This window comes from Geotrypetes seraphini, chromosome 2 (genome assembly GCF_902459505.1).
Source record: "Geotrypetes seraphini chromosome 2, aGeoSer1.1, whole genome shotgun sequence".
NCBI classification, from domain to species: Eukaryota; Metazoa; Chordata; class Amphibia; order Gymnophiona; family Dermophiidae; genus Geotrypetes; species Geotrypetes seraphini.
The window spans coordinates 405,652,144-405,661,952 of NC_047085.1; the positions used below are offsets into that span (position 1 = coordinate 405,652,144).

Here is a 9,809-nt window from a genome sequence, read left to right on the forward strand (position 1 = left end):
GGATTTATTAACAACTTTTATGATGAGATTCACCTAAGGTGTGTAACTTGGCAATTACAATGTTACAATTGGGCATGCTTAGCACCAATTCTACAATGGCACTTAGGTGCACCTAAGATAAATAGGGCCCAAAAAGTGTGTTTACACTTAAACATGAAAAAAATCTGCATAAAAAAGTTTTGACTCTTCTGATGGCCACACAATGGCTTTTGCCATTGTGTGACTACTGACATCTTTACAGACAACATACTATGTACATTGTCACCATAATTCAATTCAGTTGAAGTGTACATACATTTTTGACCTCTCTGTGTATATATTGTCACCGTGCATCACCAGGCCAGGCCGCGCCCAAGCGGAAGTGGCCAAAAGAGCCCATAGCCCATGGTGCTGACCGATCGGATTATCAGTACTAATTAGAGTTGGTGGATCAAGTAAAAAACACCCAGTTTTGCTTCCAACACAAAATTCTTTTATTCCCATAGGAACTTCAGCTTTCAAACCCACAATTGCATTCACAGTTCAAAAGGAAAAATAAACTTGTTTTTCCCAGCTATAATCCAAAAATGACTCCTCTTCTCCCAAACTACTCTCAAATTGCTTTCATGCCGTTGGATACAGTCTCTTGCTGGCAATCACTTCTGGCAGCTTTAGACTGGATCTGCCTCTGAACTCTTTGGATGCAGAGCTCTGGGCAGAAGGGGCCTCCTCCCACAATGACCATTGGTTGTGGTCCCTCCCAACTAGGACCCACCATCCAGTCTAAGGAAAATCTCCCAAAGGAAAAAGGTCTTCAAACTACTGCCAAGGCTGTGCAGTGTTAATTGCTCCAGCCTAGACACTTTGTGGTTCTTGCCCAAAAGGAATGTAAGGAACCCTCACATGCCGCTAAGGCTTTCAGTAACCTTTCTTTTGCCTTAAGGTTACAGAGACAACCAGCCCATTAACTAACACAACCGGTCTCAGCCTAACTTCCTTTAAACCCCATCGGTTTCCATAGCCCACTGGTCAGAATCAACATTTCCCTCTTTAAAGTCCATGGATTCTTCCTGGTCTAAAAAGTCTTCATTATCAGAAGCTTCCCTCATTAATTAATTTAACATTTCAGCTTCCATAAAGTTAGATCTGACCTGGGTGTTAGACTGAGGTATACTGCTGCGTGCCCTTGGAACTGGTCTCCTGTCTCCATTCTGTTTCCTCTCCAGTGTGGGTTGGTTCAGTGGCTGCCTCCTTTCTGAGTACTGTTGCTGATCCCTATAAGCCTCAGGATAATGAGCAACAGGTGTGACTTGTTCCTGGCTAAATTGAGGACTAGAATGTTCCTGGTGTTGCCTAGAATTGTGTCCCCCATGAATGTTAGGAGATGTGTGGTTCATCCTCCTCCTAGGAACAATATCCTGAATACTTTTAGTTCCCCTTATCCATTGTTCTCCCTTCTCTAATTCTGGCGAAAACAAATAAGTACTTCCTTGCTCTTCACTGAACCTTCCTTGCCTGGCTGTAGTTCTGGGTTGAGGTGTTGGTGTGGGTAATGTTTTATCTCTTTGGGTGAATATTTTCCTCTGCCTAGCCCTAGGCATCGGCGACCTCTCACTACCCAGCTCAGTCGCAGGGCCTACCCTGTGACAATATGCACACATACCACACACACACTAAATATATACAGTATGTACTGTGTATGTGTGTGTGTGTATCTTTATCTATCTACACACACACACACACACACATACCCCTATTCAGAGCTGCATAGGCACATGAGAATCACAGAAAACAAATGATAAATACAATATAAGAAACAGCTGCATGTATACTATATGGTAAAGGATGAAAAGAAAATCAATACAAATGGGGAATAACACGATGCATTCTTCAGAGAAATAACTACTCATTACCATGAACTATGCTGATGTCACTGTCACTATGACAACATTATGACAAGAACAAGTCACTCGTGCTACCTGGTAAAGCAGCTGTCAACTCTAATTGTTTGAATAAGGACAAAATGCAACAGAAACCAGCACACCCTTTTTCTTAAGGCAGTGTTTCACAGTCATATTTCACTGTGCATGGCAGAAAGTAGAGCCACATCTTGTTAAGTTGCCAGTAACCTCTGGCCATCATCATAATGATAAAAGGACACCAAGAGCCTTCTTTCATTCAGTCAATACAAAATAGGGGAATAATCAGTTTTTATTTAAATGTCTTAAAATAAAGAGCATTTGACGTTAGTTTTTTTCCTGACTCAGTCTAATGTACAAAGTGCAGTGTTTTATTTCTGCTGAACAGAACTAATAATGTTTTATTTCTGCTGAACAGAGCTAAAATGTTGCCAGATGGACTAAATCCTTTTATAGGGGGGGGATCGGTGCAGGCATTATATCCCCAGCACTTGCATCATTGTATCACATAGATGGTATCTGTCAGGTCATTTTTCTCCTAGGTTATAAGAACTCATTTGCTGGCAATTTTACATTCGCAGGCATGCCCTCACCTTTATTAATATCTTGCATCCTGCTTTATTGATATATCAAACCTTCCTAAATATGATGTTATATGTGCACCTTACAGCACACCAAAAATACTGCAATGCAAACTTGAGAGTTGTCTCCAAAATTAAAAACATTTTTGAAGGAGGCAGGAGGTATGATAGGCAAGCCCAAGGATGGTGAAATGATTTACTAGATATAAGGTTAGTTATAGAATATGAGGGGTAACATAGAAACATAGAAGATGACGGCAGAAAAGGGCTACAGCCCATCAAGTCTGCCCACTCTGCTTACCCACCCCCTGTCTATGCCCTAATGACCCAATTTCCTTATATTGACCCTCGTAGGGATCCCACATGGGTATCCCATTTATTCTTAAAGTCTGGCACGCTGTCTGCCTCGATCACCTGCACTGGAAGCTTTTTCCAATGATCAACACTCTCTCTGTGAAGAAATACTTTCTGGTGTCGCCATGAAATTTTCCGCCCCTGAGTTTGAGCGGGTACCCTCTTGTGGCCGAGGGTCCCTTGAGAAAAAAAATATCATCTTCCACTTCGACACGTCCCGTGAGGTACTTAAATGTTTCGATCATGTCTCCCCTCTCCCTACGTTCCTTGAGAGTGTAGAGCTGCAATTTGTTCAGTCTCTCTTCGTACGAGAGACCCTTGAGCCCCGAGATAATCCTGGTGGCCGTCCGCTGAACCGATTCAATTCTGCGCACATCTTTACTGTAATGTGGCCTCCAGAATTGCACACAGTACTCCAGATGAGGTCTCACCATGGCCCTGTACAACGGCATTATGACTTCAGGCTTTCGGCAGACGAAACTTCTATTGATACAACCCAATATCTGCCTTGCCTTAGATGAAGCCTTCTCCACTTGATTGGCAGTTTTCATGTCTGCACTGATGATTACTCCTAAATCTCGTTCTGCTGAAGTCCTAGTTAAAGTTTCTCCGTTCAAGAAGTACGTCCTGCATGGATTTCCGCTTCCGAGGTGCATGACCTTACATTTCTTAGCATTGAAGCCTAGCTGCCAGGTTGAGGACCAACTTTCCAATGTAAGCAGGTCCTGCGCCATATAATTCTGTAAACTACATTCACTTACTATATTACATAGTTTGGCGTCATCGGCGAATAGTGTTATTTTACCTTGAAGCCCTTGAGTCAGATCCCCTATGAATATGTTGAAAAGGAGTGGACCCAGGACCGAGCCCTGCGGCACTCAACTGGTCACCTCCGATGTTTTAGAGAGGGTACCATTAACCACCACACTCTGAAGTCTGCCACTCAGCCAATCATTGACCCATGCAGTTAGTGTCTCTCCTAACCCCATCGATTCCATCTTGCTTAGCAGCCTGCGGTGTGGGACACTGTCAAAAGCTTTACTGAAGTCCAGGTACACGGTCTTAGCCCAACCATGAATGGAATGATGTGAAGCCATGAAACTTACAAGTTATTCCACGTATTCACCCCTAAGTTCAACACACTTAGCACATTGTCTCTGAAGTTTGTGTAACCCTTCCAAGAAATACTCTGATGTCTGGTCACTGCTCCACTGCTCCACTGCTCCGAATCACTCAAACATTGTCGCCCTTTTAAACTCTTTTTAAGGTTTGGAAACAGAAAATAGTCAGATGGAACAAGATCTGTTAAGTAGGATGGATGGTCTGAAATTAAACCCCCAACTGTGTCAAAACATCAATCGTTTTGCCAGCCTTGTGAGCAGGTGCATTGTCTTACAAAAAGAGAACTCCTTTCTGCAGCTTTCCTCTCCTTTTTTCTTTCAATGCCTCCTTTAATTGGCACAGCAAGTTATAGTAGTATTCTACATTAACTGTTTGGTTCCTTGGAAGATACAACACCTTCCTGATCCTAAAAAACTGTGGGTGTGACCTTTCCTGCTGACTTTTGGGTTTTGAATTTTCTTGGCCTTGAAGAACCTGAGTGCCACCATTACTATGCAGGCCAACTTAGGGAAATTTTTTTTATTTGATTCAATTTGGCCTATTGAATTGATTTTTCAATTTGATTTGATTCACTTTTCCTGTTCAATCTCCAAAACTGAACAAAATACTCCAAGTGGGGCCTCACCAACAACCTGTACAGGGGCATCAATACCTTCTTTCTTCTACTGGTTAAGCCTCTCTTTATACAACCCAGCATCCTTTTAGCAGCAGCCACCGCCCTGTCACACTGTTTTTCGCCTTTAGATCTTTGGACACTATCACCCCAAGGTCCCTTTCCCCATCCGTGCATATCAGCCTCTCATCTCCCAGCATATACGGTTCCTTCCTATTATTAATCCCCAAATGCATTACTCTGCATTTCTTTGCATTGAATTTTAGTTGCCAAATATTAGACCATTCCTCTAACTTTTGTAGATCCTTTTTCATGTTTTCCACTCCCTCCTCGGTGTCTACTCTGTTACAAATCTTGGTATCATCCTCAAAAAGCAAACTTTTCCTTCTAACCCTTCAGGAATGTCACTCACAAACCTATTGAATAGGATCAGTCCCAGCACCGAACCCTGAGGGACTCTACTACTTAAGAACATAAGAGCATAAGAATTGCCACTGCTGGGTCAGACCAGTGATCCATCGTGCCCAGCGGTCCGCTCCCATGACAGCCCCTAGGTCAAAGACCAGTACCCTAACTGAGGACTAGCCCTACCTGCATATGTTCCGATTCAGCAGAAACTTGTCTAACTTTGTCTTGAATCCCTGGAGGGTGTTTTCACCTATAAAGGCCTCCTGAAGAGCATTCCAGTTTTCTACCACTCTCTGGGTGAAGAAGAACTTCTTTCCATTTGTATGGAATCTATCCCCTTTTAGCTTCAGAGAGTGCCCTCTCGTTCTCTCTACCTTGGAGAGGGTGAACAACCTGTCTTTATATACTAAGTTTATTCCCTTCATTATCTTGAATGTTTCGATCATGTCCCCTCTCAGTCTCCTCTTTTCAAGGGAGAAGAGACCCAGTTTCTCTAATCTTTCACTGTACAGCAACTCCTCCAGCCCCTTAACCATTTTAGTTACTCTTCTCTGGACCCTTTTGAGTAATACCGTGTCCTTCTTCATGTATGGCGACCAGTGCTGGATGCAGTATTCCAGGTGAGGGCATACCATAGCCCGGCACAATGGCATGATAACCTTCTCCAATCTGTTCATGATCCCCTTCTTAATCATTCCTAGCATCCTATTCATCCTTTTCGCCGCTGCTGCACATTGCGTGGATGGCTTCATCGATATGTCGACCAGCACTCCCAAGACTCTTTCCTGGTGGGTCTCTCCAAGTAACGCCCCGGACATCCTTTTTTCGTGTATAAGATTTTTGTTACCGACCTGCATCACCTTACACTTATCCATTTTGAACCTCATTTGCCATGTCGCGGCCCATTTCTCAAGCATGTTTATGTCACGTTGCAGATCTTCGCAATCCTTCTGCGTCTTCACTACTCTGAATAACTTAGTATCATCTGCAAATTTAATCACCTCACTCATCGTACCAATTTCCAGATCGTTTATAAATATGTTGAAGAGCACGGGTCCAAGCACCGAACCCTGGGGCACTTCACTGGTGATGCTTTTCCAGTCTGAGTATTTTCCATTTACCCCCAATCTCTGTTTCCTATCCGCCAGCCAGTTTTTAATCCACTTGAGTATTTTACTATCGATTCCATGGCTTGCAATTTTTCAAAGTAGTCGTTCATGCAGAACCTTGTCGAACGCCTTCTGAAAATCCAGATATACAATGTCAACCGAGTCGCCTTTGTCTATCTGTCTTGCTCCCTCGAAGAAGTGCAGCAAGTTCATCAAGCAAGATCTTTCTTTACTGAAGCCGTGCTGGCTGGTCCTCATCAGATCGTGTCCGTCAAGATGCTCAATAATGCGGTCCTTTATCAGCACCTCTACCATCTTTCCCGGTACCGAGGTCAGACTCACTGGTCAGTAGTTTCTTGGATCACTGCTCGAACCTTTCTTGAAGATCAGCGTAACATTTGCCACCTTCCAGTCTTCCAGAATCCTTCCCAATTTGATTGACAGATTAGCTATTAGTTGAAGCAGTTCAACTATAGCCCCTTTCTATTCCTTGATTACCCTTGGATGGATGCCATCTGGACCCGGTGATTTATCATTTTTAAGCCTATCACTCAGCTTCCATACCTCTTCTAAACTGGCTGTCAACCCAGTTTCCCGTCTTTGTTTCCCGTGTATAGCCTGTCGGCTTCCAGTATGGTGTGTATATCCTCTTCGGTAAACACAGACGCAAAAAATGTGTTCAGTCTGTCAGCAATGGCTTAATCCTCCTTTAGCACTCCCTTTATTCCATCGTCATCCAACAGCCCCACCGCTTCCTTCATGGGTCGTTTCCCCTTAATATATCGAAAGAACGGCTTGAAGTTTTTTGCCTCCTTGGCTATTTTTCCCTCGTAAGCTCTTTTGGCCCCGCTTTATGGCACCTTCTTTGATGTTGTTTGTGATTTTTTTCCAGTTTTCGTCCGTTTTTGATCTTTTCCATTCCTTAAACGAAGTCTTCTTGTCTCTGATCGCTTCTTTCACCATTACAGCGAGCCACGCCGGTTCCTTGTTCTTTTTCCTCTTGGATCCCTTGCTGATACTCGGTATATATAGATTTTGTACCTCGGTGACTGTGTCCTTAAAAAGGGACCATGCTTGTTCTAGCGTCTTTACAGTGCTTATCCTCTTCTTAATCTTCTTCCCCACCATAAGTCTCATCCCTTTGTAATTCCCTTTTCGGAAGTGCAGCGCAGTGCCCGTCGTTCTGGATCGATGTTTTGCCCCTGTGTCCAGGTCAAAGCGGATCATATTGTGATCATTGGTTCCCAGCATCCCCTCTACTTCTACACCTTGTGCCGGTCCTTGTAGTCCATTTAGAATTAAGTCCAGAATTGTGTTTCCTCTCGTATTCTCCTTGACAAGTTGTTCCAGGAAGTAATCACCTACAGCATCAGGAACTTGGTCTCCCTACCACTGCCGGAGGTGCCTAGGTTCCAGTCTATCCCTGGATAATTGAAGTCACCCATGATAACTGCATTACCTCCCTTTCAGTTGTGTTTAATCTCGTTCATCATTTCTCCATCAATTTCTTAAGACTGCCCTGGGGGTCGGTAGTAGATGCTGATCTTCGTTTCCGTTCCATTTGTTCCATTTTGACCCATAGAGACTCTAACTTATTCTTCGTGTTCTCTCCGGTAGACTCAATTCCCTCTTTGACATATAGAGCAATGCCCCCACCTTTTTGAGCCACTCTGTCTCTGCGGTATAGCTTGTATCCCGATAGCACAGTGTCCCAGACATTTTCCTCATTCCACCATATTCTCACCTTTCCTTCCTCCAAGCGACTTCCATTAACCACCAGCAGGTTTCAGTTGTTATAAATCCTCGCGTCCAGTTTTGGGCATGGATCCTGGTTTTAAGTGCTGTGGTGCCAACAGAGGCATTCTCCAGTTAAGTGCTGCTGTATATAAGCACCTGGCCAGGCAGAGCAATTTAACTGCAAAGGAGTAATTCAACTAGGTAGGTTAAATTACTCTTAATATTGACCCCCCAAAAGTGGCAATGTTACAAGCAAGTCAATTGTGTTTCAAACAAAACAACATAGTACAGTTAGTTTTGGTTCCTAGTCTTATTATATCAAAACACAAAACATTTTGATCCCAAGCCACAGTAAGATCTCCATTAGGAAAAAAAAAGCCAGTTCCATGTAAAAAATAAGAATGTCCTTGGGTCCAGGACAGTCCCAGTACTTCAATGTGCACATCATATATTTGCATATTTTTCTCACCTATGTAGGATTCAATAGGGATCACCCCAATCCACACGAACAAGTAAGATATGCTTAATGCAGAGAGAAAACAAACCTATAATACATTAGAAAACTGCTGTGCTCGAGGAACTGCCTGCATGCAAGACTAGCATGTTGCCTATATATAGAAACACTCAGTAGTGGCATCAACATTGACGGTTCTTGTTACCTTTGATAGCTCAATCAAAGATTTATCTTTCAGAGCTGACTACTTCTCAAGAGGTAGACCAGGAAAAGACCTCAGAGCAATGAAATTATAGAATTCAGCACTTTTCTGTCCTTTTAATAAATCAGAGTCTAGCAAAGCTTTTTCCCTCACTCAGAGAGAGTCACAACCAGGTACTACCTCAGTATAACTCACAGGGTTTAAATATCCCTTTTCTCAGTCTTTAGCCAACTTACCTGGCTCTATCTTCAATACCTCTTAGGAACATGCTATACCCTGGCTTCCCATAACTTCTGCTTCATGTACAAGGACTTTTTCTAAGGGAAGGCATAGCGTGGTACCATAAATCAGCATTTTTTTCCTGACGCTCTTCTCACTCTTCGCTTGACTTCCCCAGGACAGCATTGTTTTTAGAGTTCTGTGGGCTATTCCTGCTTCAGTTACTTGGAAGGGAGTATTTTCTCCTTCAAAGGAAGCAGTGTGAATGGAGTGACTTTACATATCCATAAATGGTTAATCAGTCTCATGCTTAAGAAAATATGGCAGCTAATATATTATATTGTTTGGAACTGGGTGGGCTTCCAAATGCTTTTATATACTTTTATTACTGTCCAATCTATTGGTATTTAGCCTCCCACACAGCTGCTGTTCTGGTTATAAGTAACAATTTTTTTTAATTCACCAACATTTCTATAGAGGTATTTTCTATGGCCTGATAGAGTTATTTGAATTTGTGTTGTCTACACTAGAAAGAGACTTAAAATGATGAGATAGAAATAATAAGCATCTCAGAGACCTGGTGGAAGGAGGACAATGAATGGGACACTATGTTACCTGGGTACAAATTATATCGGAAGGATACAGTAGATCAAATTGGAGGGGAGGGGGGGTTGCGCTATATATTAAAGAGAGAATTGAATCAAATAAAATACATATTCTGCATGACGTAGATAGCAGTGTGTTATCCCTATGGATAGAAATTCCATGTGTGAAGGGAAGGAAGATAAAGGTTGGGTTATACTACCGTCCCCCTGGACAAAATAAGCAGACAGATGAAGAACTGTTTTCAGAGATAAGGAAAGCTGGAGAAATGGGCAACACTATAATAATGGGTGATTTCAATTACCCCAACATATGAACAAAGTTGGACAAGTTCATGCTAAACTGGTGAGACTGGACTCATTTGGAGCACTGGTCTTGACATAGGGGCTGCTGCGTGAGCGGACTGCTTGGCAGGATGGACCACTGGTCTAACCCAGCAGTAGCAATTCTTATGTTCTTATGGACAAGTTTCTGGAGGAAAAGTCCATAGTCTGTTATTGAGAAAGATA

At 42.8% G+C, this 9,809-nt stretch overlaps 1 long non-coding RNA gene across 1 annotated transcript in view; it reads right to left on the reverse strand.

The window, feature by feature from the left end:
- The window catches only part of LOC117354107, a 32,879-nt gene extending 24,085 nt beyond the window's left edge, over positions 1 to 8,794 (reverse strand). Inside the window, exon 1 of the long non-coding RNA XR_004538116.1 lies at positions 8,715 to 8,794. This is a non-coding gene — a long non-coding RNA (uncharacterized LOC117354107). The remainder of the gene's footprint in view (positions 1 to 8,714) is intronic.
- Positions 8,795 to 9,809: the final 1,015 nt, after the last annotated feature.